This window comes from Chlorocebus sabaeus, chromosome 4 (genome assembly GCF_047675955.1).
Source record: "Chlorocebus sabaeus isolate Y175 chromosome 4, mChlSab1.0.hap1, whole genome shotgun sequence".
NCBI classification, from domain to species: domain Eukaryota; kingdom Metazoa; phylum Chordata; class Mammalia; order Primates; family Cercopithecidae; genus Chlorocebus; species Chlorocebus sabaeus.
Window position 1 is genome coordinate 3,130,168 of NC_132907.1, and position 19,549 is coordinate 3,149,716.

General features: G+C 36.7%; 1 long non-coding RNA gene across 2 annotated transcripts in view; it reads right to left on the reverse strand.

Annotated features, from left to right (window-relative positions):
* The window catches only part of LOC140711484 (uncharacterized), a 297,959-nt gene that overhangs the window by 265,587 nt on the left and 12,823 nt on the right, over positions 1-19,549 (reverse strand). For both annotated transcript variants that reach the window (XR_012092702.1, XR_012092701.1), the window contains exon 3: positions 16,662-16,779. This is a non-coding gene — a long non-coding RNA (uncharacterized lncRNA). The remainder of the gene's footprint in view (positions 1-16,661; positions 16,780-19,549) is intronic.

Sequence of the window (19,549 nt, forward strand, 5' to 3'; positions counted from 1 at the left end):
GTGAAGGTGACTTTCTCTGGTAATATTGTATAGTCTGTGGTTTTTATTTTGTGTGTGTCCACTGTATGTTTTTTGGTTTAAGATTACCATGAGGCTTACAAATACTATCTTATAACCCATTGTTTTAACCTGATAACAACTTAACACTGTTTGCATAAACAAACAAACAAGAAGAACTCTAATAAGAACTCTTTGCCTTAACTTCATCCCTCTGCTTTTTAACTTTTTCTTATTTCTATTTATATCTTCTTGTATTGCTTATGTCTTGAAAAGTTAATGTAGTTACTATTTTTGATTGGTTCATTGTTTAGCCTTTCTACTTAGGATAAGAGTTATTTATATACCACAGTTACAGTGTTACAATATTCTGTGTTTTTCTGTGTACTTACTATTACCAGTGAGTGAGTTTTGTATATTCAGGTAATTTCATATTGCTCATTAATTACCTTTTCTTTTTGACTGAAGTACTCCCTTTAGCATTTCCTGTAGGACAGGTCTGGTGTTGATGAAATTCCTTAGCTTTCGTTTTTTCTGGGAAAGTCCTTATATCTCCTTCATGTTTGAAGGATATTTTTGCCAGATACACTATTCTAAGGTAAAAGTTTTTTTCCTTCAACATGTTAAATATGTCATGCCACTCTCTCCTGGCCTGTAAGGTTTCCATGGAAAACTCTGCTGCCAGACATTTTGGAACTCCATTTTAGGTTATTTGTTTCTTTTTTCTTGCTGCTTTTAGGATCGTTTATTTATGCTTGACCTTTGGAAGTCTGATTATTAAATGCTTTGAGGTAGTCTTCTTTGGATTAAATCTGCTTGGTTTTCTATAGCCTTTTTCTACTTGGATATTGATATCTTTCTCTAGGTTTGGGAAGTTCTCTGTTATCTCTTTCAACAAACTCTCCTTCCCTATCTCTTTCTCTACCTCCTCTTCAAGGCTAATAACTCTTAGATTTGCCCCTTTGAGACTATTTTCTAGATCCTATAAGGTGTGCTTTGTTGTTTTTCATTCTTTTTACCTTTGTCTGCTTTGACTGTGTCTTTTCAAATGGCCTGTCTTCAAGCTCACTAATTCTTTCTTCTGCTTGATCAGTTCTGCTATTAAAGGAACTGTTAAGTGTGCCAATTGGATTTTTTGGCTCCAGAATTTCTGCTTGATTCTTTTGCATTATTTCAATCTCTTTGTTAAATTTATCTCATAGAATTCAGAATTGCTGCTCTGTGCTATCTTGAATTTCTTTGAGGGTCCTCAACATGGCTATTTTGAACTCTCTGTCTGAAAGGTCACATATCTCTTTCTCCAGGATTGGTCCCTGGTGCCTTACTTGGTTTATTTGGTGAGGTCATGTTCTCCTGGATGTTGTTAATGCTAGTAGATGTTCTTTCATGTCTGGGCATTGAAGAGCTAGGTATTTATTGTAGTCTTCACTGTCTGGGCTTGTTTGAACATGTCTTTCTTGGAAAGCTTTCCAGACTTTTGAAAGGACTTGGGTGTTGTCATCTAGGTTGTATCTGCTTTAGGGAGCACTCCAAGACTAGTAACACATGGTTCCTGTGAAAAGAGAACTCTTATACACTGTTGGTGAGAATGTAAATTAGTACAACCTCTATGGAAAATAATATGGAGCTTTCTCAAAATCCTAAAAATGGAACTGCTTTATGATCCAGCAGTCTCACTACTGGGTACCTATCCAAAGGAAATGAAATCAGTATATCTAGAGGATACCTGCATTGTATGTTTATTACACCAATATTTATAATAGCAAATATATGGAATTATCTAAGTTTCCACCAATGGATGAATAGATTAAATGTGATATATATACACAATGGAATACTATTTGACCATAAGAAAATATGTTGTATATACACAATAGAATACTATTTGGCCATAAAAAAGAATGAAATCTTGTCAATTGCATCAACTTGGTTAGAACTGGAAATTTTGTATTAAGTGGAATAAGATAGGCACAGAAAGACAAATATTGCATGTTCTCATTCATATGTAGGAGCGCAGAAAGTTGATATTATGGAGGTAGAGAGTAGAGTGATAGATAACAGAGACTACGAAGGGTATGTGGGTGGGAAGAGGGAATGAAGAGAAGTTGGTGAATCCTTACATACAGTTAGGTAGAAGGTATACGTTCTAAAGTTGGATAGTACAGTAAGGTGACTATAGTTAGGAATAATGTGTTGTATACTTTAAAATAGCTAGAAGAGAGGATATGAATTGTTTCTAACACATAGAAATTAGGAATACTCAAGGTGATGGAAACTCCAAATACCCTGACTTGATCCTTACATGTTCTATGCATTTAACAAAATATCACTTGTACCTCCTGAGTATGTAAAATAGTATTTATAAATATTAAATTAAAATAAAAAACACTTGTTGCAGAATTTAAGTAAAAATAATGTTTGAAAACTTGACAGTGAAAAAAGTAATATATATACTCACGTAATGTATATGAGTGAACAGTTGTATCTAAACAAATACATTTAATATTATAAATGTATAAAAATGGTTAAGTTGGTAAATATTATGCTGCATGTTTCTACCACAAATTAAAGGAACATGTACATACACCCACCACTGACAAACATTCCTAATGTGATGCCAGAAAGTGCTTGAATTTTAATAGAAAACTATAAAACCAGTATATTCCACATCAGTTATAATAGCACAATGAATAGAATAGTACCTTGCTTCTCAATACTAACATTAAATGTAAATGGCCTAAGTGCTCCACTTAAAAGATACCAAATAGAAGAATGGATAAGAACTCACAAACCAAGTATCTGGTGTCTTCAAAAGACTCACCAGACACATAAAGACTAACATAAACTTAATGTAAAGAGGTGGAAAAGATATTCCATGCAAATTGACACCAAAAAAGAGCAGGAGTAGCTATTCTTATATCAGAAAAAAACAAACTTTAAAGCAAAAGGAGTTAAAAAAAAAAAAGTCAGAGGGACATTATATAATGATAAAAGGACTAGTCCAACAGGAAATTATCACAATCCTAAATATATATATGCTTAACACTGGAGCTCCCAACTTTATAAAACAATTACCACTAGACCTAAGAAATTAGATAGACAGCAACACAATAATAGAGGGGGACTTAGTACTCTACTGAGAGCACTAGACAGGTCCTCAGGACAGAAAGTCAACAAAGAAATAATGGGCTTAAACTATATCCTAGAACAAATGGACTTAACAGATATTTACAGAACATTCTACCCAGCAACTGCAGAATATACATTCTATTCATTGGCACATGGAACATTCTCTAAAATAGACCATATGATAGGCCACAAAACAAGTCTCAAGAAATTTAAGAAAATAGAAGTTACATCAAGTACTCTCTCAGACCACAGTGGAATAAAATTGAAAATCAACTCCAAAAGAAACCTTCAAAACCATGCAAATACATAGAAATTAAATAACCTGCTCCTGAATGATCACCAGGTCAACAATGATATCAAGATGGAAATTATAAAGTTCCTTGAGCTGAACAATAATAGTGACACAACCTATCAAAACCTCTGGGATACATCAAAAGTGGTGCTAAGAGGAAAGTTCATAGCATTAAATGCCTACATCAAGAAGTCTGAAAGAGCACAAATAGACAATCTAAGGTTACACCTCAAGGAAAAAGAGGAACAAGAACAAACCCAACTCAAACCCAGAAGAAGAAAAGAAATAACAAAGATCAGAGCACAACTAAATGAAACTGAAACAAATAAAAAAAGATACAATAGATAAATGAAAGAAAAAGCTGGCCCTTTGAAAAGATAAATAAAATTGGTAGACCATTAGTCAGATTAATCAAGAAAAGAAGCAAAAAGATCCAAATAAAGTCAATTAGAAATTAAATGGGAGACATTACAACCAATACCCACAGAAATATAAAAGATCATTCAAGGATACTATGAACACCTTTACGTGCATAAAGTAGAAAACCTAGAGGAGATGGATAAATTCCTGGAAATATACATCCCTCCTAGATTAAATCAGGAAAAAATAGAAACTGAACATACCAACAACAAGCAGTGAGATTGAAATGGTAATAAAAAATCTGCCAACAACAAAAAAAAATGTCCAGGACCAGATGGAGTTACAGCTGAATTCTATCAGACATTCAAAAAAGAATTGGTACCAATCTTATTGACACTATTCCATAAGATAGAGAAAGAGGGAATCTTCCTTAAATGATTCTATGAAGTCAGTATTGCCCTAATACCAAAACCAGGAAAGAACATAACAAAAAAAAAAAAAAGAAAGAAAAGTACAGACCAATATCCCTGATGAACATAGATGCAAAAATCCTCAGCAAAATACTAGCTAACCAAATCCAACAGCAAATTAAAAAGATAATCTACCATGATCAAGTGGGTTTCATACCAGGGATATAGGGTTAGTTTAACATACACAAGTCAATAAATGTGATACACCGCATAAACAGAATTTAAAACAAAAATCACATGATCATCTCAATAGATGCAGAAAAAGCATTTGACAAAATTCAGCATCCCTTTATGATAAAACCCTTAGCAAAATCAACATAGAGGGGACATACCCTAAGGTAATAAAAGGTATCTATGACAAACATGCAGCCAACATTATACTGAATGTGGAAAAGCTGAAAGCATTCCCCCGAGAATTCGAACAAGACAAGGATGCCCTCTTTCACCACTTCTATTCAATATAGTACTGGAAGTCCTAGCCAGAGCAATCAGACAAGAAAAAGAAATACTGGGCATCCAAATCGGTAAAAAGGAAGTCAAACTGTTGCTGTTTGCTGATGACATGATTGTATAACTAGAAAACCCTAAAGACTCATCCAAAAAGCTACTAGAACTGGTAAATGAATTCAACAAAATTTCCAGATACAAAATTAATGTACATAAATCAGTAACTCTGCTATACCCTAACAGCAACCAAGCTGAGAATCAAAACAAGAGCTCAACTTCTTTTACAACAGCTGCAAAAAAACCAAAATACTTAGGAATATACCTAACCAAGAATGTGAAAGACCTCCACAAGGAAAACTACAAAATACTGCTGAAATAAATCAGAGACAACACACACGAATGGAAACACATCCCATGATTATGGATGAGTAGAGTCAATATTGTAAAAATGACCATACTGCCAAAAGCAATCTACAAATTCAGTGCAATTCCCATCAAAATACTACCATCATTCTTCACAGAACCAGAAAAAAAAAAAATCCTAAAATTCATATGGAACCAAAAAGAGCCTGCATAGCCAAAGCGAGACTAAGCAAAAAGAACAAATTTGGAGTCATCACATTACCTGACTTCAAACTATACTAGAAGGGTGTAGTCACCAAAACAGCATGGTACTGGTATACAAACAGGCACATGGACCAATGGAACAAAATAGAGAAACCAGAAATAAAGCTGAATACTTAGAGCCAACTGATTTTCGACAAAGCAAACCAAAACATAAAGTGGGGAAAGGACATCCTATTCAACAAATGGTGCTGAGATAATTGGCAAGCCACACGTAGAAGAAAGAAACTGGATCCTCACCTCTCACCTTATACAAAAATCAACTCAAAGTGGATCAGAGACTTAAATCTAAGACCAGAAACCATAAAAATTCTAGAAGATAACATCAGAAAAACCCTTCTAGAGATTGGCTTAGGCAAAGACTTCATGACCAAGAACTCAAAAGCAAATGCAACAACAAAAACAAAGATAAATGGATGGGATTTAATTACATGAAAAAGCTTCTACACAGCAAAAGAAATAATCAGCAGTGCAAACAGAGAACCCACAGAGCAGGAGAAAATCTTTGCAATCTACATGTCTGACAAAGGACTAATATCCAGAATCGACAAATAACTCAAACAAATCAGCAAGAACAAAACAAACAATCCCATCAAAAAGTGGGCTAAGGACATGAATAGACGATTCTCAAAAGAAGATATACAAATGGCCAACAAACATATATTAAAAAGCTCAACATCACTAATGATCAGGGAAATGCAAATCAAAACCACAATGTGATACCACTTTACTCCTGCAAGAATGACCATAATCAAAAAATCAAATCATAATAAACGTTGGAGTGGATGTGGTGAAAGGGAACACTTTTACACTGTAAACTAGTACAGCCACTATGGAAAACAGTGTGGAGATTCCTTAAAGAACTAAAAGTAGATCTACCATTTGATACAGCAATCCTACTCCTGGGTGTTTACCCAGAAGAAAAGAGGTCATTCTATGAAAAATGTGCTTGGACATGCATGTTTATATCAGCACAATTCACAATTGCAAAAATATTAAACCAGCCCAAATGCCCACCAATCAACAAGAAGATAAAGAAAATGTGGTGTATATATATGCCATGAAATACTACTCAGCCATAAAAAGGAATGAAATAAAGGCATTTACAGCAACCTGGATGGAACTGGAGATGATTATTCTAAGTGACGTAACTCAGGAATGGAAAAACAAACATTGATCTTCTCATTCATAAGTGGGAGCTAAGCTATGAGGACACAAAGGCATAAGAATCATACAATGGACCTTGGGGGCTCAGGGAAAAGGGTGGGTAGGGGGTGAGGGATAAAAGACTACACGTTGGGTACAGTATACACTGTTTGGGTGATGGGTGCACTTAAACCTCAGAAATCACCGCTAAAGAACTTATTCATGGTTTCAAGATGGCCAAATAGGAACCGCTCTGGTCTGAAGCTCCCAGCGTGACTGACACAGAAGGCGGGTGATTTCTGCATTTCCAAATGAGGTACCTGGTTCATCTCACTGGGACAGGTTGGACAGTGGGTGCAGCTCATGGAGGGTGAGCCAAAGCAGGGTGGTGCATTGCCTCACCCAGGAAGTGCAAGGGGTCAGGGGATTTCCCTTTCCTAGCCAAGAGAAGCCATGACATACTGTAAATGGGACACTTCCACCCAAATACTGTGCTTTTCCAATGGTCTTAGCAACCAGCAGACCAGGAGATTCTATCCCATGCCTGGTTCGGCAGGTCCCACGCCCACAGAGCCTTGCTCACTGCTAGCGCCGCAGTGTGAGATAGACCTGTGAGGCAGCAGTCTGGAGTGGGGAGGGGCATCCGCCATTGCTGAGGCTTAAGTAGATAAACAAAGTGGCCTGGAATCTTGAACTGGGCAGAGCCCAGTGCAGCACAGCAAGGCCTCCTGCCTTTATAGACTCCACCTCTGGGGGCAGGGCATAACTGAACAAAAAGCAGCAGAAAATTCTGCAGACTTAAATGTCCCCATCTGACAGCTCTGAAAAGGGCAGTGGTTCTCCTAGCACGGCATTTGAGCTCTGAGAACAGACAGACTGCCTCATCAAGTGGATCCCTGACCCCCATGTAGCCTAACTGGGAGACACCTCCCAGGAGGCGCTGACACACACCTCATACAGGCGGGTGCTCCTCTGGGTCAAAGCTTCCAAAGGAAGGAGCAGGCAGCAATATTTACTGTTCTGCAATGTTTGCTGTTCTGCAGCCTCCGCTGGTGATATCCAGGCAAACAGGGTCTGAAGTGGACCTCCAACAGACCTGCAGCTGAGGGACCTGACTGTTAGAAGAAAAACTAACAAACAGAAAGGAATAGTATCAGCATCAACAAAAAGGACATCCACACCAAAACCCCTTCTGTAGGTCACCAACATCAAAGACCAACGGTAGATAAAACCACAAAGATGGGGAAAAACAAGAGCAGAAAAGTTGGAAATTCTAAAAACTAGAGCACCTCTTATCCTCCAAAGGATCGCAGCTCCTTGCCAGCAACAGAACAAAGCTGAATGAATAATGACTTTGACGAGGTGACAGAAGTAGGCTTCAGAAGGTTGGTAACAACAAACTTCTCCGAGCTAAAGGAGCATGTTCAAACCCATCGCAAGGAAGCTAAAAACCTTGAAAAAAGATTAGATGAATGGCTAGCTAGAATAAACAGTGTAGAGAAGACTTTAAATGACCTTTTGGAGCTGAAACCCATGGTACAAGAACTTCATGACACATGTACAAGCTTCAATAGCTAATTCAATCAAGTGCAAGAAAATGTATCAGTGATTGAAGATCAAATTAACAAAATAAAGTGAGCAGAGAAGTTTAGAGGAAAGAGACTAAAAAGAAATGAACAAAGCCTCCAAGAAATATGGGACTATGTGAAAAGACCAAATCTACATTTGATTGATGTACCTGAAAGTGACAGGGAGAATGGAACCAAGTTGGAAAACACTTTGCAGGATATTATCCAGGAGAACTTCCCCAACCTAGCAAGGCAGGCCAACATTTAAATTCAGGAAATAAACAGAACACCACAAAGATGCTCCTCGAGAGGAGCAACTCCAAGACACATAATTGTCAGATTCACCAAGGTTGAAATGAAGGAAATAATGTTAAGGGCAGCCAGAGAGAAAGGTCAGGTTACCCACAAGGGAAGCCCATCAGACTAACAGCAGATCTCTTGGCAGAAACCCTGCAAGACAGAAGAGAGTGGGGGCCAATATTCAACATGCTTAAAGACTTGTCAACTCAGAATTTCATATCCAGCCAAACTAAGCTTCATAAGTGAAGGAGAAATAAATTTCTTTACAGACAAGCAAATACTGAGAGATTCTGTCACCACCAGGCATGCCTTACAAGAGCTCCCGAAGGAAGCACTAAACATGGAAAGGAACAACTGGTACCAGCCACTGCAAAAACATGCCAAATTGTAAAGACCTTCTATGCTAGGAAGAAACTGCATCAATTAATGGGCAAAATAACCAGCTAACATCGAATGACATGATCAAATTCACACATAACAATATTAACCTTAAATGTAAATGGACTGAATGTCCCAATTAAAAGACACAGACTGGCAAACTGGATAGACTCAAGACTCATCAGTGTGCTGTATTAAGGAGACCCATCTCATGCACAGCGACACACATAGGCTCAAAATAAAGGGATGGAGGAAGATCTACCAAGCCAAAAACATAAACAAACAAAACAAACAAAACAAAACAAAACAAAACAGGGGTTTCAATCCTAGTCTCTGATAAAAGAGACTTTTAACCAACAAAGATCAAAAGAGACAAAGAAGGTCATTATATAATGGTAAAGGGATCAATTCAACAGGAAGAGCTAACTATCCTAAATATATATGCATCCAATACAGGAGTACCCATATTTATAAAACAAGTCCTTAGAGATCTACAAAGAGACTTAGACTCCCACACAATACTAATGGGATACTTTAACACTGCACTGTCAATATTAGACAGATCAATGAGACAGAGGTTAACAAGGATAACCAGGACCTGAACTCAGCTCTGCACCAAGCAGACCTAACAGACAACTACAGAACTCTCCACCCCAAATCAACAGAATATACATTCTTCTCAGCACCACATCACACTTATTCCAAAATTGACCACATAGTTGGAAGTAGAGCACTCCTCAGCAAATGTAAAAGAACAGAAATCACAATAGACTGTCTCTCAGACCACAGTGCAATCAAATTAAAACTCAGGATTAAGAAACTCACTAAAAACTGCACAACTACATGGAAAATGAACAACCTGCTCCTGAATGACCACTAGGTAAATAACGAAATTAAGGCAGAAATAAAGATGTTCTTTGAAACCAATGAGAACAAAGACACAACGTATCAGAATCTCTGGGACACAATGAAAGCAGTGTGTAGAGGGAAATTTATAGCACTAAATACCCACAAGAGAAAGCAGGAAAGATCTAAAATCAACACCCGAACATCACAATTAAAAGAACTAGAGAAGCAAGAGCAAACAAATTCAAAAGCTAGCAGAAGGCAAGAAATAACTAAGATCAGAGCAGAACTGAAAGAGATAGAGACACAAAAAAACCCTACAAAAAAATCAATGAATCCAGGAGCTGTTTTGAAAAGATCAACAAAATTGATACACGGCTTGCAAGACTACAATAAAGAAGAAAAGAGAGAAGAATCAAATAGATGCAATAAAAATTGATAAAGAAGATATCATCACCGATCCCACAGAAATACAAACTACCATCAGAGAATACTATAAACACCTCTACGCAAATAAACTAGAAAATCTAGAAGAAATGGATAAATTCCTGGACACACACACACACTCCTAAGACTAAACCAGAAAGAAGTTGAATCTCTGAATAGGCCAATAATAGGCTCTGAAATTGAGGCAATAATAGCCTACCAACCAAAAAAAGTCCAGGACCAGATGGATTCACAGCCAAATTCTACAACAGGCACAAAGAGGAGCTGGTACCATTCCTTCTGAAACATTTCCAATCAATAGAAAAAGAGGGAATCATCCCTAACTCATTTTATGAGGCCAACATCATCCTGATACCAAAGCCTGGCAGAGACACAACGAAAAAAGAATTTTAGACCAATATCACTGATGAACATCCATGCAAAAATTCTCAATAATTAATACTGGCAAACCAAATCCAGAATCACATCAAAAAGCTTATCCACCGTGATCAAGTTGGCTTCATCTCAGGGATGCAAGACTGGTTCAACATATGCAAATCAATAAATGTAATCCATCACATAAACAAAACCAATGACAAAAGCATGTTTCTCTCAATAGATGCAGAAAGGGCCTTTGACAAAATTCAACAGCACTTCATGCTGAAAACACTTAATATAATAGGTATTGATGGAACATATCTCAAAATAATAAGAGCTGTTTATGACAAACCCACAGGCAATATCATACTGGATGGGCAAAACTGGAAGCATTCCCTTTGAAAACTGGCACAAGACAGGAATGCCCTCTCTCACCACTCCTATTCAACATAGTGTTGGAAGTTCTGGTCAGGGCAATCAGGCAAGAGAAAGAAATAAAGGGTATTAAATTAGGAAAAGAGGAAGTCAAATTTTCCCTGTTTGCTGATGACATGATTGTATATTTAGAAAACTCCATTGTCTCAACCCAAAATCTTCTTAAGCTGATAAGCAACTTCAGCAAAGTCTCAGGATACAAAATCAATGTGCAAAAATCATAAGCATTCCTATACATCAGTAACAGACAGAGAGCCAAATCATGAGTGAACTCCCATTCACAGTTGCTACAAAGAGAATAAAATACCTGGGAATATAACTTACAAGGAATGTGAAGGACCTCTTCAAGGAGAACTACAAACCACTGCTCAACAAAATAAAAGAGGACACAAACAAATGGAAGAACATTCCATGCTCATGGATAGGAACAATTAATATCATGAAAATGGCCATACTGCCCAAGGTAATTTATAGATTCAAGGCCATCCCCATCAAGTTACCAATGACTTTCTTCACAGAATTGGAAAAAACTAGTTTAAATTTCATATGGAACCAAAAAAGAGCCTGCATTGCTAAGTGAATCCTAAGCAAAAAGAACAAAGCTGGATGCATCATGCTACCGGAGTTCAAACTATACTATAAGGCTACAGTAACCAAAACAGCATGGTACTGGTACCAAAACAGATATACAGACCAATGAAACAGAACAGAGGCCTCAGAAATAACACCACACATCCAGAAATCATCTAATCTTTGACAAACCTGACAAAAACAAGAAATGGGGAAAGGATTCCCTATTTAATAAATGGTTCTGGGAAAATTGACTAGCCATATGTAGAAAACTGAACTGGTTCCCTTCCTTACACCTTATACAAAAATTAATTCAAGATGGATTAGAAACTTAAATGTGAGACCTAAAACCATAAAAATCCTAGAAGAAAACCTAGGCAGTACCATTCAGGACATAAGCATAGGCAAGGACTTCATGACTAAAACACCAAAAGCAATGGCAACAAAAGCCAAAATAGACAAATGGGATCTAATTAAACTAAAGAGCTTCTGCACAGCAAAAGAAAGTACCATCAGAATGAACAGGCAACCTACAGAATGGGAGAAAATTTTTGCAATCTACCCATCTGACAAAGGTCTAATGTTCAGAATCTACAAAGAACTTAAACAAATTTACAAGAAAAAAAGAAATGACCCCATCAAAAAGTGGGCAAAGACTTAGGAACAGACACTTCTCAAAAGAAGACATTTATGCAGCCAACAAACACATGAAAAAATGCTCACCATCACTGGTCACCAGAGAAATGCAAATCAAAACCACAATGAGATACTATCTCATGCCAGTCAGAATGGCAATAATTAAAAAGTCAGGAAACAACAGATGCTGGAGAGGATGTGGAGAAATAGGAATGCTTTTACACTTTTGGTGGCAGTGTAAATTAGTTCAACCATTGTGGAAGATAGTGTGGCGATTCCTCAAGGATCTAGAACTAGAAATACCATTTGACCCAGCAATCCCATTACTGGGTATATACCCAAAGGATTATAAATCATGCAGCTATAAAGACACATGCACACGTATGTTTATTGCGGCACTATTCACAACAGTAAAGACGTGGAACCAACCCAAATGTCCATCAGTGATAGACTGGATTTAAAAAATGTGGCACATATACACCATGGAATACTATGCAGCCACAAAAATGGATGAGTTCATGTCCTTTGCAGGGACATGCTGAAAACCACCATTCTCAGCAAACTATCACAAGGACAGAAAACCAAATACCGCATGTTCTCACTTATAGGTGGGAAATGAACAATGAGGATGCTTGGACACAGGACAGTGAACATCACACCCCAGGGCCTGTTGGGGGCTTGGGGGCTGAGGGAGGGATAGCATTATGAGAAATGCCTAAGGTAAATGATGAATTGTTGGGTGCAGTAAACCAACATGGCACATGTATACCTATGTAACAAACCTGCACGTTGTACACATGTAACCTAGAACTTAAAGTATAATTAACAAAAGAACTTATTCGTGTAACCAAACACCACCTGTTCCCCAAAACCCTATTGAAATAAAAAATAAAAATAAAATGTTAAAGAAAGACCCAATAACACACCTTGAACACAGTTGCAATGTATTATTTAAAGTATTCTCTCTCTCAGTTTCTCGGTCCCAGGACGGTCATTAAAAAAAGAATCATAGACAAAACTAACCTCATATCTTGAGGCAAATGACAGTGTTGCCAGACAGTACTAAGGAATACTAGGACAATGACCAAAAGACCAGATGAGATTGACCAAGCCACATTTCAGTAGACCCTACTAAGATTCCCAGTAACCAGCACGATGAATGTCATCTCAGTGAAGTCCAACAGGAACCAAGAGGTCAGCACATGGACAGAGGCCTCTTGTCCCACCTTCATGAGGATACTAAAGTTTCCCCTACAACTATAACTACCTCAGGAAACAAGAAGTAGAAGAGGGTCAAATGTCAGGTGATACATATTCCTCATTAAAAGTTTGGCCATTGTATTGAGTTCACATTTAGCAGAAATCAATAATTTAAAACTGGAAAAGATTAGCTTCAATTGATAAAGTTAGGGATTTTTAAAAAAATCTGCCATCCGTGGAAATGAGATCTACAGAACAAGATGAAATAAGTTACAAAAAAATAAAGTTACTGGTGCCTGGGTGTAGTGGTGCACACCTGTAATTCCAGCACTTTGGGAGGCCAAGGTGAGAGGATCACTTGACCCCAGGAGTGCGAAGTTGCAGTGAGCTATGATTGTGCCACTAAACTCCAATCTGGGAGACACAGTGAGACCCTGTCTCTAAAAAAATACCATAAATTTAAGAAATTTTTTAAAAGATGAAGTTACTGCACAACTCATTTGTGCTGTATTGTATCCTGTGTTTGGCTCTGGCCTAGTAAGCATAGATACAGCTAAGAATTACATAGGCTCAAGATGTTTTACCTTAGGTAATAACGTCTACAAGCTGAATTGGTTATCACTGAAGCCAAATGGGGGAAAAAAAGGCTTGAGAAGGTTTTTCTTCATGCAGGTAGCTGGTGATGTGCCAGGAAGTCTTCAGAATAACAACAGGAATGAAGTCAATGGGTCACTGCAGTTGAACTGGGTCCACAGTGGACCCAGGACTGCAGGGAGGAAAAGCAGAGTTTGCTGACAGTTGCCAGCATTGTACCCTCAACATCCATTCTCATTGTTTTTATGAAGCACATGGTCACCCAGAAGCAATCGCAATTCCCAGTACTTAGTAGCATGGTAGCTAAGTGTGATTGTATATCTAAGTATAGTCATGTACCACATAATGATATTTCAGTGACCAACAAAATACATACACAACAATGGTCCCGTAAGACTATAATGCCTTATTTTTAACGAACCTTCTCTATGTTTAGATGTCTTTAGTTACACAAATACCATTGTGTTACAATGCCTACAGTATTCAGTACAATCACATGCTGCGCAGGCTTGTAGCCTATGAGTAATAGGCTGTACCACATAGCCTAGGTGTGTAGTAGACTATACCCTCTAGGTTTGCATAACTATATGATGTTCATACAACGACAAAATTACCTAATTGTGTACTTCTCAGAATTTATCTCCATTGTGAAGCAAGTGACCACTAAGATGTAAACAAAAGTGGTGTTAACAACTTCTGAGAAATTCTTAAAGGAAAATTTTCCTCTTCCTTCTGACTGGAATGTGAGCCTATCGGCTGGAGCTGGAGCAGTCACTCTGAGCCATATGTTGATGGCACATACTAAGTTTGACAGAAAAACAAAAAAGTAGAAATCCGGGCCATTGATGATTGTCGAGCCATAAAACTAGTCTGGAGTACTTACGCTTATAAGAAATAACTCCTATCTTGTTTAAGCTGCTGTTATTTGGGGTGTTCTATTACAAACTGCTAAATTTTAACCTCTTTACAAATACATGATGTAAGAGAGAAATGTTGCAGACTACCTTGAGGTTACACAATGCCTTTGAAAATGATATAAAGGCGGGAGGCAGATGAGAGGAGGAAAGGTACACGAGGAGGGACACTGTCCTTCCCAAAAATAAAATTCTTCTGTTGGACATGGGAGACCACAGCTTGCCTGTCTATTTTCCATGCCTATATCCTGAAGGGAATTGTGACTACTGAAAAGCCTGATCTGCTGACCAAGACCCATGTTTTTCCTCCTGTTCAGAAAACATACCTCCACCTATACAACGACAGGAAAAGCCAGCCATGACTTACTTTGAAATGTACTTTTAAAAAGACAAATTAATGGCTAGAAAGAGGGATGAATAGATAGATGGATATGTGATAAAGCAAGTATATCGCGAAATGTTGGCAGTAGCATCTAGGTGATAGAGATACATGTGTTCACTGCACTATTCTTTTAACTTCCTGTATGCTTGTAAATTTTTATAATAAAGTATCAGAAGCAAAAGCATTCTAAGTATGAACAAACTAATCAACATACCCATTTTATAAAAATGTGAGCAGAAAACCTAGGATTACCAGACACTTGCAGAAAACCAAGAAAATGAAAGAAAAGTTTAACAATAAACAGAATAACCAACTTTGGAAGAAAGAGATAATTCAGGAAACAAAAGAAAAGATAAATTTGTGAAAATATTGCAAACATAAAGTAGCATTCCAGCATGGAAAATAAGCCATCATAAAACAAATATTTCTTGAAAATTAAAAATATAGTATCTGAATAGTTTTAAACATTCAGTGACTAAAAACTAACCTGATTATTTGGAATTTAAATAACATTAGCAGATAAAATTTACTGAGTACAAGGCACCATTCTGAGCTCTATATATATTCAAGCCATCTTCATCATTCATGCAGATAAATGTAATAGTCTCCTAATTGTCTCCCTTTTCCTATACTGACCCCTTACAGTCCATTCTTGGAGCAGCTATACGATCCCTGAAAAATGTAATCAGATCATGTCTCTCCTCTATTCAAAGCCCCACAAAAGATCCCATTTCATTCAGAGTAAAAAGTCTTAACAATGACCCACAAGATCTGGTCCTTCTCTTTGACCAATCCCTCTTTCCTCTATGATGAGCTCTTCCACTACTCCTTTCTGCTTTCTATGCTTCAGCTCCACCGGCCTCCTCAAAGCTCCTTGAATATGTTAGGCACACTCTAATCTTGGTGTTTTTGCTCTACTCTTCCACCATCAATTAGTTTTAGCTGTTCTAGAACTTCATATAAATGAAATGATACAATGTGTACTTTTTTGTGTAAGTCTTCATTCAGCATAATGTTTTGAAATTCACCCATTCTGTTGATTTGTTTTTTCTATTGCTAAGTGGTATTCTATTGCAGGAAGGTACCAAAATTTGTTTATCTATGCCCTATTTGTTGGACACGTGGGCTATTTAGAGTTTGGTGTTATTATGAATAAGGCTGCTAAGAACATTCTTATAGAATTTGGTTTATCTATTGGCTTTTTAGCTATATGTCTTTGCATTTTTTTAGTGCTTGCTCTAGGTATTAAAACATACATACTAAAAATTTTATAGGTTGTATAGGTCCATTTATTACTCATCCTACCCTACATTTTATGATATAGCTTTCATATGCATTCTATCAAGAGACATAATAAACCCCAACAGACAATGTTTTGTTTTAAACTGTTGTATGTATTTTAAAAGAATTAAGAGGAAAAATAATCTTTAATATGTACTGAGATATTTTTAATTTTGTATGCCCCTACTTCCTAAAGTTCTGAATTTCCATGTGATATTATTTGCTTTTTCATTAAAATTTCTTGCAGTACAGATATGCTCATGATGAATTCTGTGATTATTCTCTTACCTGGAAATGTTTATTTCCTTATTCTTGAAGGATATTTTATCAGACACAGAAGTCTGGATAGACTGCCTTTTTTCCAGCACTTTAAAGATGGTCCACTCTCTTCTGGCCTTCACTGATTCTGAAAAGATAGTGATCATTTGTGTCACTGTTCCTCTATGTGAATGTGTCATTTTATTCTGGCTGCTTTCAAGATTTTCTCTTTATTGTTGCTTCTGAGAAGTTTGACTATGATGTGCATAGGTATAATATTTTTTGATTTATCCCTAAGCTCACTGATTCTTTCCTCTGCAATCTCCACTCTGCTGTTAATCCTATCCAGTGGATTTTTTTCAATTTCAGATATTTTAACAGAATTTCCATTTGTTTTTTAAATTATAGTTTTTATGTCTCTGCTGAGATTTACTCTATTTTTATTCAGTATGAACATACTTTTCTTTAAGTCACTGAGCATAGTTGTAATAACTCTTTAAAGTCCTGTCTGATGATATAAACTTTGGATTACCTTGTAGTCAGTCTTCACTCTTTGTCTTTTCTCTTGAGAATGAGTAACGGTGTAGAGGGTCTCCAAGACTACCCTGACATTCAGGGATTAGATAGAAGGACTCTTAGGACCCATCAGCTAGTTCTGTTTACTGCTGATTTATTACAGCGACGTAGTGTGGGCTGTGTGTGTTCACGAAGAAGGCTCATTGTAAGAACACGGTATCTTAAAAGCTATTTGACCATATTCAACATCTAATATATTATTGCAATAAATACTGGGAGGTGGAATAAGTTTCTGAGGATATTTTGGAATAATTAGTTCATAAAAAATACAGATATTAAAGTTTACAAGGGGATTAGAATTAATAAGAGTAAGGGTAATTTTGTAATTATGGAAATTTGTGGAGACCCAGGAATAGGTAAGCTCAGACTTGCGACACACAATGAAGGGACACATGAATAATATCAGAAGAAAAGAGGTACCCAGAAGGAACTGAAAAACTACTGTCTTGATATTCCAATTATCCAATCGTATAAAAATACCATTCCAATCTTGAAAACATGATGTTTACATAATTATTTCATGTAATGTTTTGAATTTTAGTTTCTCTAATATATATATTTGGATGTAACTCATATATTGAATATGCAGCACTTGAATGGGGGACTAGCTATATAGAAAGCCTAATTTGCTACAAGGACACTCCAAACTTGCTTTGTCAGATCTTTTTCCCTATCCCAGAATTAAACCCTAGGTATACATTAATGCTTTCGTGGTCACATTAGGCTGTCTTAGAATGTTTCATTTTCAGTTATTTAAAAGTTTAAAATGATCTAAATCGCGTTAACTGTTTTCTAGTCATTACCTACGTTGGTCCATTCCTTCCTTCTTTCCTTCCTTTCTTTTCTTTTCTCTCTCCCTTCCATCCTCCCTCTCTGCTTTTTCCTTCCCTCTCCCTCCCTATATCTCTTTCTTTGTCTTCTACTCTTTTATGCCTTCTATAATTTAAATGAGAATTTTATATCATTCCAGTTTCAATACTCTCTTAGCATGAAAATTAGACTTCTTTTTTTTTTAACTTTTTATAGTGGTGGCCCTAAAATTTGCAATATACATTCACAATTAATCCAAGTTCACTTTTAAATAAAACCATATTGTTTCATAGGTAGTGTAAATACCTTATAATAGTATTTCAAATTCCCCCCTCCCATAACTTATAACATTGCTGTGATTCATTTTACTTAACAATAAGCTATAATCTAAATACATTGTTGCCAGTATTATTATTTTGAATAGACTGTTATCTGTTAGATTAAGAAAAGAAAAATAAAAGATTTTACTTTTTCTTCATTTGTTCTTCTCTAACTCCCTTCCTTTTTCCACGTAGATCTGAATTTCTGACTTGTGTCTTTCCATTTCTCTGAAAAACTTCTTTTAACATTTCTTGCAAGGTAGGTCTTTTGGTGACAAATTTCCTCAATTAATTTTTGTCTGAGAATGTTTTTATTTCTCCACTTTTAAAGGATAACTTCACTGGACACGGAACTCTAGGCTTGTAGATTTTTCTTTTAAAACTTTAAATATTTCACTGTGCCGTCTTCTTGCATGGTTTCTGAAGATAAATTCAATGTAATTCTTATGCTTTTTCCTCTATAGGTAAGGTGAGTTTCCTTCCTCTGGCTTCTTTCAAAAATATTTTTGTCTTTGATTTCCTGAACTTTGAATATGATATGCCCATGTCTACATTTTTTGGTATTTATCCTGTTTGGTGTGCTCTGCGATTCCTGGATTTGTAGGTTTGTATCTGTCATTAATTTTGGAAAATTCTCAGCCATTATTACTTCAAATGGTTTCTCTGTTACTGTTTCAGTTTCTTCTCCTTTTGGTATTCCCATTATGCATAGATTACACTTTTTTCGTATTTTTTTGAGTCGGAGTCTTGCACTATTGCCTGGACTAGAGTGCAATGGTGCGATCTCAGCTCACTGCAACTTCCATCTCCGGGGTTCAAGTGCCTGCCTTGGTCTCCCAAAGTGCTGTGATTATAGGTGTGAGCTACAGTGCCCAGCCACAGTTGTTGTATTATTAATTGTCCCACAATTCTTCAATATTCTGTTCCATCTTTTTACTTATTTTTTTTCTTTGCATTTGAGTTTCAGAAGTTTCTATTGACATAACTTCAAACTCAGAGATTATTCTCTTGGTAGTGTCCAGTCTACTTATGAGCCTATCAAAAGCATTCTTCATTTCTGTTTTTTTTTTTTTTTTTTTTTTTTTACCTCTAGAACATCTTTTTTATGATTTCTTAGTTTCCATCCCTCTGCTTCTTCAAGGGCAGACAGTTGCCTTCTGTCCTTGCATGTTGTCCACGCCACCCCCGCCACCCATCCTACTTTGAAGGTTA